Source organism: Stenella coeruleoalba, assembly GCF_951394435.1.
Source record: "Stenella coeruleoalba genome assembly, chromosome: 3".
NCBI classification, from domain to species: domain Eukaryota; kingdom Metazoa; phylum Chordata; class Mammalia; order Artiodactyla; family Delphinidae; genus Stenella; species Stenella coeruleoalba.
The window spans coordinates 36448786-36469116 of NC_137148.1; the positions used below are offsets into that span (position 1 = coordinate 36448786).

Consider the following 20331-nt stretch of genomic DNA (forward strand, 5'->3'; position numbering starts at 1 on the left):
AGAACTATAACTCATGTCTTTATGAAGCTTATTTAACACACTTATTTTCTCTGTAAGGCATATAAGAGCCTTCTTGTGCTTAGGAGCACCAGACGACACTTCAGCACATGCTTGGAAGGCATTTTAAGAAGCAGTATCAGGGTGTTTTGAGCAATGCTGCAGCTGGGAGACCTGACGCTGACACCAAGACGCTTGAATTAGCTTTAGCAGAAGATAAATGGAGGAACCACAGAACATTAAGGATGATTCGGGAAGACCCAAGACCATGGAGAACTTGCCTTCTCCCTATACTATTTTCCAAGGAGAGTTGCTATGGTGACAGACTATGGAGACTTTATCAAAATCCCAGGCTGTCGGAAGCAAGGTCTGGTCCATGGATCTCACATGTCATCCTGTCACGTGGATAAGCCCTCTGAGAGAGTAGACGTTGGAGACAAAGTGTGGGTGAAGCTTATTGGCTGAGAGATGAAAAATGATAGCATAAACGTATTCCTCTCCATGAAAGTTGTCAACCAAGGGACTGGGAAGGACCGTGACCCCAACAGTGTTATCACTGAGCAAGAAAAGAGGTAGCCTTCCAGGATTACACTGGGCAGAAGATCACCCTTGAGGCTGTCCTGAACACTACCTGCAAGAAGTGTGGCTGTAAAGGCCACTTTGCAAAGGATTATTTCATGCAACCAGGTGGGACCAAGTACTCTCTGATACCTGATGAGGAAGAGGAGAAGGTAGAGGCAAAGTTAGCACAGTTTGAAAAGCCTGACCCCATAAGAGATTCTTCTAGAAAAAGAAAGAAAAGCAAAAAAGAAACATATAGACAGAAAGTTATCTGACTGACAGCTCAGACTCTGAGAATGATACAGGCAAGAAGACAAGGCATGCGTCAAAAGACAGCAAGGCAGCAAAGAAGAAGAAAAAGAAGAAGAAGTACAGTGAGGGAGAGTGGAAAGAGTAGAGGGGTTGGTTGAGAGAAGGAACCAGGAGCCTTGTGCCTTGAAGCCCTGGCTCCTGGAAAGACTCAGTCGTGAGAATATGGCCTCCCACCCCATTGACTTCTCTCCCATGGGAGATGGCTTCCCTTCGTGCCACAGGCAGGTTTCAGAGATAGATATCAAAAGCATCTGCCTGAACGGGTTGTTTCCTTATCACTCCTCATCCCTTTGCAAGTGACCCCTGCAGCTCACCCATTCATTCATCCAACTTCCTTCATTCAGCAGAAGTCCTATTACCCTCTCTAGCTGCCACTGCCAGAGCCAGATTCCAATACAGGAGTCCAAGCTAGAGCCACAGGTACTGTTTTGGAGGTGAATCTGGCTGTAGTTGCAGAACAGAGTGATTAGCCCTTCCCTGTTGGCCTGCCCAGATGTTAGGGCTGATTGGTGGGTGATCTCTGCTGCATCCAACACAGGGACAGAGGGAGAACATGGGAAGAATTGGTGCTCACTTTTTCCATTCCCCCTAACATGATTCTACTGTGTTAGAAGTGACAGCCAGAAAACATTGATTGCAGTGACTGAGCTTGTGTGTGACGTTCCTCCAGACCACTGAACCAGACAGCTCAAGCCAAGATCATTGCTTTGTTTTCTTTTTACTATAGTGTTAGTCAGTTGGTTCCACTTTAGGTCTCTGCTTAAATTTCTGGCACCAAAAAAAAAAAAAAAGTAATATCACCAACAAAAAGGACAAAAATGCAAAGAAGTTGTACTAAATAGACAATGAAAGAGATATTTGTTTACATTGCACCTAAAACGAGAAGGCAGAGTATTGTCTTGTTGACCTCAGCTGAGAATGTGATGTAGGATGCCTCAAATTTTTCACAGCTCTGTGTATGTCCACAAAGTACTACAAAAGCATCACAGATATTGTTGTTGGGGTTTATAAGTACATTTTAGTGAGCAGGTGAATGTGCAGATATGGGATCCCCAAATAATGAGAATAAACTATACTATGAAAACTCCGTGATACATCCTGTTATTCAGGTTTTTCTGGGGGCATCAACAGCTAAGCAAATTATAATCAGTGCAGTTGTTATCATATTAGTCTTACTTGTTCTAAGAGTCATAATAAGCTATCTTATTTTTGGTATCCTTCTACTGCCCCAGTTACTTTCCTAGGATTCATCGTCTCTATCGTGTTACTATCATAAGCTCTATAGAGAATCTTATAATCTCTGGAAAAAAAATTCAAGTTTTTGCGATTGAAGCCTGGAAATTATACTAAGCTACACATGCGTACAATTGGAAGACAGTGTTAAGAATGCTTTTGAACCTCGTTTAAATTCTGAAGTAACACAGATTTTCCTTCCGCTGCCCACAGCCTTCAGGATGGGGAAAAGACAAAACAGTCCTTAAAGAAATTTGCTTTGAATGAGTTCCTGCTTTAGTAAGGTTTTTAGACATGTTTTTTGAATAAAGCAATGTATATTTGCAAAAGCCTCTAAAGTTAGTTATCCAAGAAAAGTTCCACGTAACACAAAGGGAATAGAACTAGGATGTACTTAAAACAGTTCATCTTCCTAAGGTGGCTCTCAGTTATAATTCCATATTGTGATATATGAAATGGAAATATTTTATTTGGTGAGAATTCATTCTTCTTTGAGGTTAATTATGAGAAGACCCCCAAATATCTCCTTTTCAAAATAATTTTTATTGTTCAATGACTGCACTTAAGTGTAAATTAATTTGAAATACATCCTGCTTCAAGAACCATCAGATTTACTTGGCACATTTTGATCTAGTTTTGTGCCTCTCCATCATTTCTGCATCACAGCATTGAAATATGATCAGGTGTTTGTCTTGAGTTTTTCCATTCTCCTATTCGTTCTCATACATTTGGAGTCATTTTTAGATGTTAGGGTATACTCCAGAAAATGAAAGCTATTTTTACTACAAAGCAGATGAATAGACAAACAAACAGCCCTTGCAGAAAATGATATATGTATTATTTATTACACTTAGAATGCCTCCAGGATGAATGTATGTGATTAGCAGAAAAATGTGAAATCCAGTCTTTGCCCTTTATGAAATCACTTTTGGATTTGCTTTAAAAATGTTCTTTATTCTTTAGTCATTAACCATGAATGCCTTAGGAATGAGAAGGTCCTGTTATTCCTTGGACTAAAAGGGCTCTGGGAGATGAGTGATAAATTATGTAGACTACCCAGGACAGTCCATTTTTGAAATGTACTAAAAAATGCCCTTGAGGAATGAATAAATTTGTGTCTTGTCTTCAGAACTCCGTGTACTTCTGTATTGGTTTCATATAGCTTTGGGAGGTGGGCAAGCTATCCCTTTTCCAATCTGTAGAAGACATTAGTATCTGATAAATGAGAAGAATAATCAGCATCTTATATAGTCATTCAGGACACTCAAACCTATTATTACTATTGGAAATTAAATGGCTAACCTAAAAAAAAAGGAGTTTTATTTAATGGTATTGTAACTTTTTTAAGCCTACAGGAATGCTTTTATTTAGAACATTGGTTGTTTGTTCCTTCTTGAGTGCTTGCTCAGATGAGTTGAAAAGGTTTTCCAAAGGACTGGGAACAGATCTTAATATCAGCTTCCAAGTCTTTTCTCGAATCTCTTAACAGGGTTACATACAAAGAATTAGGTATCCCTGGACCTCATTCATAGCCTTGCTTTACCAGCATTTGGGACGGGATCATATGAGATGCTGTCAACACTAGCATGACCAATATATCATTGTGTAATAGGCTTATGACCTTGGTAAGCTTTTCTTGGCAGCCCAACATTTTGAAATATCTGCCAGATTTCAGGTCTGCTGATGCTGCCAAATGTTTTCATTAGGTCACCGTAGAACTCTGGTGCTGTTCTTTGTATTAAGAAGCAGAACTCACATTTGGAGTTATATACAGAAAGTTAGAGCTGGAAGTAGCCTAAGAAATTACCTAGTCTGGTCCTCATATTACTGATGAGGAAGCAGAGGTCCAGAGGAAGTGACTTGCCCAAGATCACAAAACATGTTAGTGGCAAAGCCAGCACTTAATAATCTGTTCCCTTGGGCTTCAGTTCCCTCTTATTAATGTCTGTTCCACTGTGTAAAGGTTGTTCAAGTTTGCCAAATAGATGGAAGCAAAAGTGGTGAGCAGGTGGAAATAGGCCAAGTAGTGAGGTATAACTATTCATTATTCTCATTTAGATCATGGATTTAAAATCTTTTTTTTTGTTTTAGTATTTTTTTTACAAGCCTAGGTTTACTTAAAGTTCACTCTTCAGTAGTTTTTTCTGATTTTGTTGTTGTGGAGGGACAATGTAAATACAAAAATGCACAGATCTTAAGTATATTGAAATTTGTATAAATATATACATCCATGCATTCGTCAGCCAAATCAAGATATGAAACATACCCATCACCACAGAAGGTTTCCTGTGGCTCTTTGCAGTCAATCCACATCCTTTACCCCCACCAGAGGCCATCACTGTTCTGATAGAAATCATTGCTTGTTTCTAGAATTCACATAAATGAACTCATACAGTATGTACTCTTTTGTTGCTGTTTTTGCTTGACAAAATACTTGGAAATTCTTCAAGTAGCAGTTGTATCAGTAGTTTTTTCCTTTTATTTTCTCCATAATATCCTTTTGTGTAAATTATACCACCATTTGTTTATCCATTCTCCTGCTGATAAACATCTGTGTTGTTTTCATTTTGGGCTTATTATGAATAAACTTGCTGTGAATATTTTTGTATAAGGCTTATTACTGACATATACATTTTGATCTTGGGAATATACCTAGGAGTGGAATTGCTGAGTCATAAAATAGGTGATGCTTAACTTTCTTAGACACTGCCACACAGTTTTCCAAAGTGGTTGTACCTTTTTAAACTCCCACCAACAATGTATGAATGCTTCCATTGCTCCACATTTTTGCCCCAACTTGATATTGTTAGTCTTAATTTTGGACCTTCTGGTTGGTATGTAGTGAGATCTCACTGTGGTTTTGATTTGCATTTCCCTCATGACTAATGATGTTGGGTACCTTTTTATATGCTGATTGGCCATTTATTCATTTAGGTTTATCTGTGAATGTCTATTCAAGGTTTTGCCCATTTTGAAAAATTGGGTTTGCCTTTTTTTTTTTCTACTTACAGAAGGGTGAGATTTACTGAGTGTGGGTTTGTCTTTTTGTTATTAATTTATAAGAGCTCTTTGACAAGTGTATCTATTATAAATATTTTCATCAGTGTCTAGCTCACCATTTCATTTTATTAATAATAATTTTTGATGAATAGTTTTAAGCTTGGATAAAATGAAATGTATCCTTTTTTCTTTCATGGTTACTATTACTTGTGTTCTAATGTATTTTTCTCTAAGATTTTTTATCTCCTATGTTTTTAAAATAAATTTTACAATATTAGCTCTTACATTAAATGCTTGACTCACTATCTGAATAGAATTCAATATTGCCACTTTCTTCTGAGCCCATGACCAGCAGAGAGAACAAAATGAAAAATTTCAGGTACAACTTCATGAATGTATAATGCATTGTAATATATTTGTTCTCTGATATATTGTATATATATCTATGCAGAAAGTCCTCTTTTCCTTACACTTCTTTCAAGTAACTAAGTAACCAGTGAGAAAGGCCTATTATCCTCAGAGGTATGATTTGCTCCTCCCCATATCATATAATGAAAGTGGCAGTCCTTATTCCTGAAGTTCTTAGAGGTCTATAATTTGATATTAAAGCTCATGTGGCCTTTCCTCTGTTCATTTCAAACTTATATTTGAATATGCTACTCTAGCTCATTTATGAAGTCTAATGGCGAGTATTTATTTTTGATAGCCGTACGTGGTGTTTCTCATTCCACATTTGCAAATGTGAATTTAATCTATTATAATTAGGCAAATTTCCCCACTCTGTATTCAGGAGGGCACAGCAGCAAGAATGGCCTTGTGCTACTGCACAGTTTATCATCACTTCCATCTCTTTTCTGATGTCATCTAACACCTTTCTATTGACTTTATAAAGTGCAAATCAAATTGCACTATTATTTTCTGTGTTCATAATTGAACAACCAAATCTATTCCACTTGGATTACTCTCAAGTCCATGTATGAACTCACTGTGCCCAGACTACATTCTTAGACCTGCCGTCTAAGCACAATAAGTATCCCATGATGCATTCTTCCAAACAAGAAGCAAGCAAACCAATTACTCTTCCTTCTTACATTCCAGAGCCTCTCAACAGGATGATCTTATTGTAACATCTATAACACATCTTTCTCGACTGACATATGCCTTTAGATATGCCTTAGATTTCATTGAAGTCTTTTAAAAGAAGACATGTATGGCTCCAGTCAACCTTTCCCTTTAATTTCTACTCAGCTCACTGTATATTGACAGTCATTAATAACATAATTTTCAAATGATGAAAATAAATGCCCATTATATACAACTTAGAATATAAAAAAGAAAATTTAAAATAAACATAATCCCACCCACCATTTGGAGACACCCACTGTGACTGTTTGATTGCAATTTCTTTAAATCTTTATTCTATAGGGTATTTACATTTACCTGAGAAAATTAGGAATTGGGTAAAATGAGGAAGAATTCCAGAATGAGGAAATAGAATAAAGCATACAAGAAGAAAAACTTAGGATGTAAATAAAACAATGCCTTTTCAAATTTACTTGGAAATTAGAATGTATAAATGAAAGCAGTAGGTGAGAAATTTTGCCATGTTGTTTGAGGACAGACTAAAGAGGGGTTTGAACAGCAAACAAGTCACTTCAGCCTCTACATGTTAGGGTTTAGAGAACAAAGCCAGTGGAGGGGATCAGCTGGAAGAAGATGAGATAGTCATAGAATGGATTGAAGATGTGCAGAGACTGGGGTCAACGAGACAGGAAACAGAACAATTTCAATTTCCAAGCATAGACGTAATAAGGATTTTTGAAGTGGGAGAATGATGGAGGAGGAAAGATACAACAGTTATTTCAGTTTACTGTTAGGGGAAGGAAATGACGCCAAGTATTTGAATGTGGTTGTCCAGGTAGCAGAAAAAGGAAGTCAGGGAAAAAGAACGTTTAGGGGGAGAATATTTAGTTTAGAAATGTGCTAGAGGAAGTGTTTGGGCTTGGTAGATGTGGCTGCAGTTCCAGTTCATCACTTAAGAGCTGTATGACATTGAGTACATTGTATAACCTCACCAAGTCTTTCTAAATTCACTAATCATATGTTACAATGATGTTAATAGTACTTGTCTCAAAGAATTGTTCTGAGGATTATGATTTAGAATATATAAAAGTACTTAGTACTTTTGGGTATGAGGTGCAGTGGAATATTAGATAGTTGAGTAGATAGTTTTCTCTGTATTATTGGCATTTTACAAGAGGTCAGAACTGGGGTACAGGCAGTTCAATGAGCTGTTATTGTCCTATGCTTACATTATTTCACTCTGTTGGGCATTGAATTTTTCCCAACTTTAGCTATTGCAGATAAATTAAAGTGAATATCTTTGTATACATAGTATCTTCCTTCTCTTAATTTAACTTCTCATTTTCCTCAGTACTTACTAGAGGGGAAAAAACCCAAATGGCAGAGTATCTGGTCAAATTTATGGGGTTTCATTTCCTGAAAAAATAACATTTGATTTTCTTACACATTCCAGAATTGTGCGTAGGCTCTCACTATACTAGTTAGATGAAAAGCTGAAATCCTAAATGTTCATCTTCCAACTTTTTCCAGCCTGTGGTTTGTCTTTGGATCAGCAGTAATTGCTGGGACAGCTATAATGGCTTCATTAATTTTTTGTTTGTGTTCTGTGTTCTGTATGCAGTGATGGAAGAAATGCATCTCCTGTGTCAAAATCTAAATGTGCTTGTCTGAACTGAACAACTGCATTTGATATAAACATTCCTGATCGAAAAAGCAAAATGCACTAATGCATTTCCGCATAATCATCAGGGCAACAAAACTGACATTTAGCCGAAACCATTATACCAGTTTCAAAATCAGGAATATTTATATTTAAATTTATTTTTTAAGCTGCATTGTCAACAATTTTTGTATTATCAGATGCCAAAAATTTGCATTTTTCAATACTACGTACATATTCACAACTGACAGCTAATCCAAAGAACCAGTTAATTGTGCTTTATTAAATTGTAATTTCTAAAGGATAGTTAACATCTTAGAGATACTTTTTGAAGAATTTGTTCAGTCACTGTTGTATGTGTATTTCAAATTACCTCTGCTTTCAATCTTATGTCCCATATTCTGGTTTTAAGACAAAATTTCTAGTTTATGTCTTTGCAGTTAAATCTGTCAGTGTTCTGACATATATAAAATACTTCATGAAGGTTGGTGGCATCTTTAGGCTAGGCCATGCCAGTCTACTCTATATTGTTCCACTTTAGTAAATGTGCTGCCAGAGCCTGCTGAGTTGATTTTTAAAACATTTCGATGGCATGAGCCAAATTTCCTCCTTCTAACTTTCTGTATCTTGTGCTCTGCATGGAGTGGGTTTCAGTTGAGGATGATAATGATAGTTGTGATAATGATAGTGGTGAATAATGTCACATTTATTAAAGTAGTATTTTATAAAGCACTCTATGAAAGTACTTTATTAATCTTATCTCCATAAGAACCTTATGATGTTAGTACTATTGTCTCTGCATTAGAGTTGAGAAAACAGAATTAAAGGAGTTAAAGAGCTTCCTCAACATCACCTATTCAGTAAGTGGTAGAGCTCAGACTAGAGCAAGCTCTCTGGTTCCAAACCCCTCTGAATAAACAACTCACTTTATTGTTTATCATAATATACTATATTATACATATACTCAATTAACTGAATAGACATCATAAATATTCATGTATCATAAATATAAACATCATAAATATACACACTATATGTATCATAAATATATTAACAGAAAACTAAGTTGTCCTCCAACAATCTACAAAAGATTAAAGCTTCCTATAGAGTTCTGTTGCTTCTAGCAAACATTTTCATGCTCAAAGGCTAAGCAATAACATAACTTTGAGGACTTTTATAACATTCATTGTCAATTTCTCAGTCCGTTATAATTGCTTTATATTTGAACAGTGGGTTAATTAAACACACACATATACGTATACATGCCTCACAATGTCTTTTAACCTTGTCTTTGTAAAATTGAGTACATTTTAATTTGAAATTACAATTAACCCTTGAACAACATGGGTTTGAATTGCATGGGTTCACTTATACATGGATTTTTTCAGTAAGTACCTACTACTGTGCTACACAGTCTGCACTTGGTTGGATCCATGGATGCACAGTCATGAATATGGAGGGCTGACTGTAAAGTTATTGGCAGATTTTCAGCTGTTGGGTGGATGGGCACACCTAATCCCTGCATTATTCAAGGATCAACTGTACATATTGTCCAGAATTTAATTAAAATATACAATAGTTACCAAAAATGTGATATTGTTAAAAAATGAGTATTTGGTGTTATTTTCTCAGTGTTTATCTATTGTTTATTTTCAGGCCTTACAGTAAAACTCTGTTCAAAATATATCCCTTGGGAACCTTCTAATTGCCTTATTATGTACTCCTTAAACTTAGAGCTTTCCTCTAGGTCTGTTAATATTTTCATTGTTCACAGCCTTACAAAATTTTAACTAGGATGTAACTGCTTTGCATATGGCCTAATCATTACAGTGTTCCCACCATAGACTATGGGAATTTAGGATCTGTTAAAGGGTTATTGAAAGAGCCCCTCCTGTTAGAGTATTTACGACCCCAGCAGGTTAAACTATGTCCCATTTCTGAGACATCGAAGAAGATTATAGAAATTAATTTTGCAAATCTATGATAGTTTGCAGATGTACTCTTCAATATCTATTTTCTGAATTGAAAGACATGTTATTAGTTATTTTTAAAGATTAACCTTAAGATTAGCAATTAGATATCAAAATTATTCTATAAATATACTTAACACATATCATACCTATACATCAGGATTTGACTGTACTCACTTTTAAAGTCAACAAACACTGCCTCTTGGACATATATACACTACCAAATGTAAAATAAGTAGCTAGTAGGAAGCAGCCACATAGCACAGGGAGATCAGCTTGGTGCTTTGTGACCACTTAGAGGGGTGGGATAGGGAGGTTGGGAGGCAGGGAGACACAAGAGGGAAGAGATATGGGGACATATGTATATGTATAACTGATTCACTTTGTTATAAAGCAGAAAGTAACACACTGTTGTAAAGCAATTATATTCCAATAAAGATGTTAAAAAACAAAAAACACTGCCTCAACAGACTAACCCAATTTATATCAGTTTGGGTAAAAATTATGTATTTACATTTGGCAAATTTCTCTAAAATTATTCTGCTGCATAAGTCATATGTTTATATGGATTTCAGCAGATTTTTATTTAAAGTATTTAATATTCCCCAACTCAAAGAGAAAACCCCAAGCCCATTAATATTTTTCAATGTAACTGTTGGGTCTTTTATTTGATCTCTTTTTTGTATCATTGGAATGAATTGTATCAAGTGTTTCTTCTTCTCCAGTCATCTTAGATTTATATAAAAAAGGTGCTAGAAGACAAATTACAAATTGCAAATCTTTTCATGAACAATTCTTAGTTTTGTGGAGGTGGGTATATAATGGTAGTCTGAAAATTTTGGAGTAAGTTTTAGCTACTTCCCTACCACTCCCTCCCTGGTTTAATTAAAGTAAGTTTTAGGCAAAAATCTGCAACATATACAGAAGTTTATTAAGCTCACAGTTATTAGTAAGCAAGCAAAAAATAGTTTATACACCTTATTCCACAAGCTTGATGAAATTCTTGATTTCTGTCCTTTTTGGAGCTCTGCCTACCATCTTGCATGACAGATTATTTGAGGGAGACACAACTGAGTTCTGGCACTGAGAGCAAAAGTGCCCTGATACTGGTATGCTGAGAATAAAAGTTTAAAGGTGATGGCTTTATTTATAAATAATGCACTAACCATATTTCACATTGGAACAAAGATTAACAAAATTTCATTTTTGTAAAAATATAATCAAATTTAAAACTTCATGTAGAATTTGGAGAAAGGAATTTTGAACACATAACCCCAGTAATTTTCTTTAATTCCTCCTAATCCAAGCTTTTGTGATGTCTGTAAATTACATGTAAATGTCTCACCATAGTGTGGTGATATATATATATATATATATATATATATATATATATATATGTATGAGTCTATATATATGAGTCTATACATAAATATATATTAAATACTATATATTAACTAGTTTAAACTTTAAGCATGAGGCTAAACTTAGAAGAGAGAGGTCAGTGCTATATCACGTGGTATAGTGAGGCCTTGTGAGCAGGAAAAGCAAGTCTATGGTAATAGGTGTTTATTCCATGATCATGAACCACCGAATGTCATCAAGTGGTAGGACACTTCTAGGAATAGTGCCATACCAAGGGTTCACATTGGTCTCTGTTGCTGGCAAGTTAGATCAACCTTGGTAAGTGGGAGTCATAGTCACTGGGCACATGCATAGCCTTCAACTCTACCACTGAATAGCTGGTTCATGTGCTCATTGTATTGGCACTGGGTGGTTGTAGACAAAGGTTGGCCAACGTCAAATGGTCAAGACATTTTGTCTACTAGTATGCAGAGTGTATAGTGCCTCTTCCATGGTGAGTAGTTTCTGGTTGGCATTAATGTATAATACAAAGATCTTTTCCCTTTATGCCCATTTTTCAGATGTCGATCCACATGCCTCTACGCCAGACCTTCTTACCTCTAATCTTCCAGGCTTTTTGCTTCTAGGTTCCTGACTTGCTGGCCAGGTCACTTGCTGCTGCCCACATGCTTATGTTTATTCTAACCCTACACAGTCTGATAGGGTAGCCACTAGTCCATATATCTAATTGCTATTGAGCTCTTGAAATGTGATTGTCCAAATTGAGATGTACTGTAAAAACAGAATACAGACCAGATGTAGAAAAGTTATTATGAAAATAAAGCATCTCACTAATTTAAAAATATTGATTATATGTTAAACGATAACATTTTAGATACATCGGGTTAAAGAAATATTTTTTACATGTGGGTATAGAAAATTGAAAACTACATTTGTGGCTCACATTAAATTTTTATTGGACAGCATTGTTTTATGCATTTAAAGGAGATGACCCAAATCTCTGCATATTAGGATTTTTCCCTAGCCACTGTCTTTCAGAACCACTCCTGAGGGACTTCCCTGGTGGTGCATTGGTTAAGAATCTGCCTGCCAATGCAGAGGACACGGGTTTGAGCTCTCTTCTGGAAAGATCCCACATGCCGCGAAGCAACTAAGCCCGTGCACCACAACTACTGATCCTGCACTCTAGAGCCTGTGAGTCACAACTACTGAGCCCGCATGCCACAACTGCTGAAGCCCACATGCCTAGAGCCCGTGCTGTGCTACAAGAGAAGCCACCGCAATGAGAAGCCCACGCACCGCAACAAAGAGTGGCCCCCACTCACTGCAACTAGAGAAAGCCCACGCACAGCCAGGAAGACCCAACACAGCCAAAAATAAATAAAAATTAAAAAACAAAAAAACCCACTCCCAAGTGGGACCATGATGCAGATTCTAATAATTTCTGGTCTTCACCTACTTACCAGACATATCCACCCATAATCCAAGTTTAGTTTTCCTCATGCTCCTTAGGGTGATTTCATAGTAGTCCCCCTTAGTCTATCACTGTGAACTGAGACAAAGGCGTTGATGCAACTGAGATGGGTGACGTGGGGTCTGGACTACCCTACTCTTGCAGGGTCCTGCTCATGCTTGGTCCTGGATGTACCATTTCTGTATTATGATGGAATATTCTTGGCCTGCCTGACTTTATGACTTGGTCCATAGGACAGTTCCAGGTGCATGGTCACTTCTGTCCAGGTGTTCTAGCATTCCATCATTACTAGCATCCAGTAGCATGCCAGAGGCTATTTCTCTAATAGTGTGTAACTCTCCACTGCAGATGTCACGGACCTCCTCCAAAACCCCGGGAGCTTACTTTGTCATTCTCTCACTGGGGCTTGCCATAAAATCCACACTAAATTTTTTTCCATCACTGCTGCCTCCAGCACCACAGTGTCTGCTGGATAGTATTGGTCCAAGTGGCAGTGCTGCTTTCATTGTAGTCAGACTTTGTGCAGAGCTCTTTCCTGCTACAGACCCCACTCAAAGCTAGTGGTCCTCTATGACACCCATATATGGGCTAGAGCAATATTTCTAAGTGTGGACGGTGCTGCCTCCAGGTCTTCTGCTTCCTTCTTCATGGTAGGGAATGGAAGATGAGGCAATTTTTTCTTTTACTTTGGAGGGAATATCATGGCATCCTTAAACAGTGGAGCCCTAAAATATATTGAAATTACAGAGGCCTAAATCTCCACAAAATTTGTCCCTACTATCTGGAATATGTGTATCTCATTAAGGCCTCGCTCACAACCTCACTGATATAATGGATCATTATAATCTGTGGGATTGACATGCTGATGGATATCTGTCTATAGGCTCCATATCTCTTTGGATAAAATTATGACAGAGGACAACATAGGCCAAACTGTAAATAAATAGTCTTGTTAATTACCTACATATGGAAACGATTTCTAATCCCCTTTCTTGATTTAGACAGAAAGAATGCATTCCTGATATCAGTGGCCACATACCATGTGCTGGGACCATATTAATTTGCCCTAGCAACAATATCATGTCTGCTTGGCAGCTGCAATCAGAACTAACTTCTACTTGGTTGAGCTTGCAGTAGCACAAAATCATTCTCCAGGACCTATCTTGTTTCTGCAGGGTCCAGACTGGTGAATTAAATGTGAATATTAAATGACTATTACTGTGCATCCTTTAGATATTTAAAGGTGGCATAAATCTTCACCATCTTCTTTGTGATACTGCTTTTGATTTACTATTTAAGCTCAAGTATGTGCATGGGCACATTCAAAAGCTTCTACTTGGCCTTATGCATAGTAATGACTCTCATCCCATAAGCTCAGGACCCAGTGCATTTTTTTTTTTTTTTAAGAAGATGTTGGGGGTATGAGTTTACTAATTAATTTATTTTTGCTGTGTTGGGTCTTCGTTTCTGTGCGAGGGCTTTCTCTAGTTGTGGCAAGCGGGGGCCACTCTTCATCGCAGTACGTGGGCCTCTCACTATCGTGGCCTCTCTTGTTGCGGAGCCCAGGCTTCAGATGCGCAGGCTCAGTAGTTGTGGCTCACGGGCCTAGTGGCTCCGCAGCATGTGGGATCCTCCCAGACCAGGGCTTGAACCCGTGTCCCCTGCATTAGCAGGCAGATTCTCAATCACTGCACCACCAGGGAAGCCCCCCAGTGCATTCTTGTACATCAATCTCAACTATGTATTTGGGGTTTGGAGAAATACCCCTGGGTGGGTCTGTGAACCCCAGTAGACCCACTGAATATCAGACTTTGGCCAGGATCCTATGTATTTCCTAGCTCCCCAAAGCCCCCACTCTACCAGATGCAAAATAATGATATTTTGGGTCTCCAGGTATCAATGTCACCTTGGACCCTGTGCCAAATGTCTTCTAAATGTCAGGGTATTACCTTTCTCAGTGTACAATCGCACAAATAAATGGCTCTAGGTCCCCTTGAAGAACTGGAAAAATCCATTAGTGTTTACTTGCCATGGTGTTCTATGACCCTTTCCCTTGGGGATCTGGGGATTGGATCTTTTATCAACGAATCCTGGGTTTGAAAACTAACTCAGGTCCAGAAATGGGGTAAGGAATTAACTTTTATTGGGGCAACTGCTCATTGGCTCTTGGGTTCTTTGGATTATACATACTTAGTTCCTTTAATTATCCATCTAGTTAATTATCCATCTAGTTTGCCCCTAGAATGCTGTATTCCATTAACTCTATTATTTTCTGCAGGTGAGGCCCTCTTGGCTGCCACTCAGTTGTTGGTCCTTACCATAATTACAGCACACTGGTGGCTGGTAGTTAAGCCACTTTACTTGACTGCTGTTGCTTTGGGGTGCTGGTTGCTTCATGGCTATCAGTGATCCCAGTTCTGTGAAAGCCTTCCCTACCATTAGCCCTGGCCTACAGAGAAGAGCCACCACTCAGTTTCTTAGTGATATTGGTGCCTTTCTCACCAGTGCATTCATGTGGCCTTGGTGAATGGTGTGACCTCAGATTTATGGTTCCTCCTGTGGAATGTAATCCTCTGGTGAGTCTTTGGCCTTAAGAAACATGTCCACTCTAGCATGCTAACGTCCTTGATTCTTTTAAACCTGTCTACTGTCTGCCACAGTAATTCTGGCATTTCAACTTTTCCAGCATGGGCCATTGCTTTTCTCAGACTAGGAGACATCCTAGCAGAACATTTGTACCATCCCCTGAGGTTCTTACTATGGTGTTAAATCTTTTAATTGAGGAAACTACCACCATACCAATAAAATGTTCCTTATATAGTCTAATGTTCTGGCCCCCTTAATTTGGCAGGTCACCAAAAACAATTCTCTGGCTTTCATAGTTAATTCTCAATTGTCTGTTTATTCCTCTCAGCTTTTCAAGATCAAGCCTTTAACTTAGTAACAATCATCTTAGTATTCTTGGATTTATCATTTCTTCCATGTATTTCTAACTCCTTCATTTCAGCAACTTGCCACTGAATTCCCCTCCATAGGCAGGTCAACAACAATTGGATGGTCACCTCATGCAAGGGGTCAACAGCATAATTTACTCTTGGGGCTGGAGTTCTCATTATTAAGCAGATACTGAGTGAACTAGTCCGCAAATTCCATTTTACCACCTGCTTTTCTGGATTTCCTCTGGTGCGAACGGTCACAGTTTTGAGTTCTCCTGGAAGCAGACTCTGAGATGGAGTTAGAAATGGAAAAAGTTCCATTAAAATGCAAACTTAAATGATATTTAAAAATAACTTTGGCCAGTTTTGGTTGTTTTACTAGGGAGAGGGTCAAAAGAGCTCCTCACACCATCATTATCAAAGTGGATCTTCCCTAGAATTTATTTGCTGTAATCCCTTTACAAGTACAGCCTGTATTTTCTATCTTTCATTGTTCATATATGGTTTATAGATTAAAAAAAAGTGAGAATGAGAAAAAATATTTATCTTTGAACTCAAAAGTTAATGTTCTGTATTGACTAAATATCATAACTTAGTATTTGCTCTATGGTACAAATAATTTATCATTTTTAAAATGTGAAAATGTTGAAAGTATTGCATGACTTTGTCCAAAACTTTTCCTTTTAGTGTAGTGGACATGCCTTTGGTGTTGAAAGGCATCAGACAAATAATTGTTTTTCTAGATATTTTCTAAGTTGAGTAAGACTAGTTCTGACCTATATTTCAAAATAAACATTATTTTGCTTTTGACAAAATCCAATTACCACCTTATTTTCTGAAGAGTTATTCCATGAATTATTAAATATGGTAATATATATGGTAAAGCTTTCAGATATCTAAGAGAATTTTGTTATTTAATATTTTTCTTGCATAACTCATTTTTAATTTTTACTGAAAACAGAAAGTTTTGGAAAATGGCAGTAAGAAAATGCCAGTTTTCCTGAAACCGACCCTAGCCCTAAGCATTTACATACATAAAAGTGCCACAGTTTATGAAAATAGAAAATTCAGTCAATTTGCTTGGATTTCATCAAAACACTTTCTCCCCATTGAAGCATTTGAATATTGAAGACACTGATTTTCACTTAAAATGTATTCAATGTACTTTGACTGCAACTCACTGGAAAGCCAAAATTTAATCCATATGTTAATGAATAGGAATACAGATCACAGAAAGGATATTGCTCGTAAACTAGAATTCAGTGGCTGTTCTTACTCCTCCTTTGTTTGCTAAATAGGTCTCCTGACTCCAAATATGTTGTAATTACTTAATATATTTTGCTAGATGAAATGATCCAAATGAAAAATATTATGTTTTGAAGATGAAGTGATGATGGTAGTCCTGTAATCCTCATTGTTTCAGAGTTGCTTTGATTGTGTCTGGTCAGAAAATCTTACTTTTTTTAAAAGAGAACTATAAAATTACATAATTCTAATTAGCAATGTGAACTGATCAGTTACTGGGGTCATACAACTTTGAACAAGTTACTTAAATTCTCTGAGCTTCAGTTTCCTCATCTATAAAATTGTGAAAATTCTATGTATTTGGCACAATTAAATGTAAGAAAATATATGAAACCTGGCACAATATCTGGCAATTTGTATGAACTCAAAGTTCATGTCTTCTCTCCTTCCAGTTAAGCATGGCAAAATAATCTTGTTTAAAATATCATTCGTTTTTTCACATTAAAACTTCAATAGTTTAGCAGTTGAATGTTAATTTTGGCAGATGCAATTGTGTGTGTTTCTGATTTAATAGCATAATGTGTTATGTTTTTCTAGAGGGTTATGGCAGGTAAGTGAACAAGAAAATCATATGAATGTGTACATTCTGTAAATAAAGGAAGAGTTTGAAAAATATTTGGAGCAGTTGGCATCACTGGCATCTGTTGAGATGGAGACTTCCCTTCAGTTTTAATTTCTTCAGCAGATATTAATTGCATACCTAGTGTGTAGTAAGTCAAAGACCCAGTGGTGAAGAAACTAAACATGGTCCTTGATCTAACGGAATTTACTGTAATAGTGAGAGAGATATTAAGCAAATAGTCAAGAAATTAAATATAAAATTGCAATTGTGAGAAGCACCATTAATGACAGATGACTGGTGCTTTGAGTGCATACAATAGAAGGTTTTGACATAGGAAGGTGAGGAAAGCAAGGAGCTGATGATTGAGCTGATAAATGACAACTCAGTAGGACCTATTTACATAAATAGAGGTGGAAATGGAATCCTAATAGAACAACACACATCAAGTCCTCAGTGTGAAAGTCCATGCAACACATACATGAGACCTAAAATATACTAGTGTGGCCAAAGTATAGAGAGGAAGGAAAAGATGATGAAACTTTAGAAATAGTCATCCTCCTAGACTATGCTAAGAATGTTTATCCTTATTATAAGTGCAATAGGAAACAATTAAAATAATTGAAGCAAGGGAGCGGGTCAAGCATAAAGTAGTTGACAATCAAATTACCATATTCTACAGATCACTCTGGATGGGTAAGAGTAGATTTATGTAAACCACTCAGCTGTCTCTCAGCAGAGCAGGAGTGGAGGTGTCAGGGAAGATGAACTAGGTAGATGGCAATGGAGGGAGTGGATGGAATAGAGAAAGTGATGGCAAGGAGAGAGATTTAGAAGGTAAAATCATCAGGCCTTTGGGATATGTAGGGTGAGAAAAAGGAATCAAGGATCACTTTAGGTTTTTGAATGGGATAACATTTCATTTAATGTAGAATTTGTCATCTTTAAGGCTAATATGATATCTTGAATCATGACTTACTCTGTGGAGAAATTAGTCATTGTTAGATCATGAGATTTCTGTATTAGTGATACATTTGACGTTTTTTTTGGATAAGTATATTTTTCATTCTAAATTACTCATTTCTAGTTCTGTCAGTATTAACCTGTTTAAATTTGGTAGTATTAGATAATTACTAAAGCTATTTTCTTATATTCTGTGAAATTACGGCTGTTTGGAAATGTGCTCAGCAAAACGGAAAGTTGTTTACCTGCACTATGTTCATTAAAATATTAAACATAATTTAAAAAGCAAAATCTTCATTGATGGCATCTCCTTCTCTGCCTTAATCCTAGAAAATTCACCTTTCTAAAAAAAGGTGCATCTATTGCAAAAAAGTTCATATTTCTATGTATGGTGGTAATTTTATGATTTTGAGAGATTTTTCAGAACCCAGTCCAAGAGCATTTGCTATGGTCTCTGTTAAGTCGGTACTATTAGAAGAAAACCTAGAAGGTGGTCTGGTAATGGAATTAAGCAGCAGCATATGCTCCTCTGGAAAGAAAACACTGATAGGAAGAGTTAAAACTTTAATGCAAAGATCTGATTATTGCAAATTCAGCTAATCAGAATGGCTAGGGAATTGGATATCTTGATACTGGCATTTTTTGATTAATTGAGGAAAAAATGTTTTTTTAACTGTTTGATGCTGTACATTTTAATAAGATATAAAAATCTATTTTTTGTCTTAATAAACAGAGCACAATGACCTTGGATTGAAATTTCCTTGATCCTACAGGATCCAGGGTCATTTCTATAAACTTCAGTTATCATTGCATATTTTGATATTATTGTGGATGTGGAAGTCATAAAGACTTGATTCAAACCTACATTGACTTCAGGATATACACTGAAAGTTACGTTAAAAAAAATAAAAAACACAGACATAAGCTTGTTTTCTTGTCTCTCTGATTTAAATGGGGAAAGCAAAAAATGTGGCTAATTGAAGATTCTGTTAAGTGAGACTTTTTTCTTATTTTCCCAGTTTTATTGAGATATAATGGACATATAACATTGTGTAAGTTTAAGGTGTACAACGTGATGATTTGATACATGTAGATGTGCTGTATGCCTAATATTGGAAATAAAAAATCTCAATACAGAGATCCAGAAATTCCAATAACTAAAACATTTCTAATCATGTACGAGTGATTATTCGTTATGTGAATAGCATCAGAAATGTTGATTCCATACTTTCATTCTTAGATTGGGATTGATCTATATGGTATAGTAATAATTTATTCAGTGAGCACAAGTTCAGGGCCCGCTTCTAAGAACAGTGAAAATTTGTATTTTTTTTTTTAAATTGACGCTACACCCAGCTTAGCTACTTCAAATCTAGTCAAATCACACTTAAAAAAAAAAAAGAAAAAAGATTTCTATTTTGAATGTCTGTTCCCACAGTCCTTTAAAATTAAAAGGAATCTCCCATGTTTGCTGTAACATATGGGTAGTCCTTCCATATTGTTTTAACAATGGCTCACAAGCAGTAATAGTTTTATCTTTTAGATATCTTCAGATAGCTATTTGACATCAAAGGCTTACTTTTTCATAGATGTGAATTAATTCATGAATTTGAAATTTCTTAGCTACATATTCAACAAATATTTATTGGATGCCTATTATATACCAAACATTGTTCTAGGTTAGTTGTGATCTATCATGATTAAATATATTCTAATGTTAAATATTTGTTTAGTATAATATGTTATTGATATATATATTTAGTAAATAATATAATATTTAATATCTGGTATTTCTTTATATTTATACATATCCAGTATAATAATATGTTAAATATATATAAATGAAATGTAGATTTAAATCTATATATATGGTACATAGATATATTTCTGTAGCAGGAGGAAAATGGACTTTTGGC

The 20331-nt window shown here is 36.3% G+C and overlaps 1 pseudogene across 1 annotated transcript; it reads left to right on the plus strand.

The window, feature by feature from the left end:
• Nucleotides 1-253: 253 nt before the first annotated feature.
• Nucleotides 254-955, plus strand: LOC307184836 (zinc finger CCHC domain-containing protein 17-like; annotated as a pseudogene). Its single transcript has one exon. The product of its transcript is annotated as a zinc finger CCHC domain-containing protein 17-like (transcript).
• Nucleotides 956-20331: the final 19376 nt, after the last annotated feature.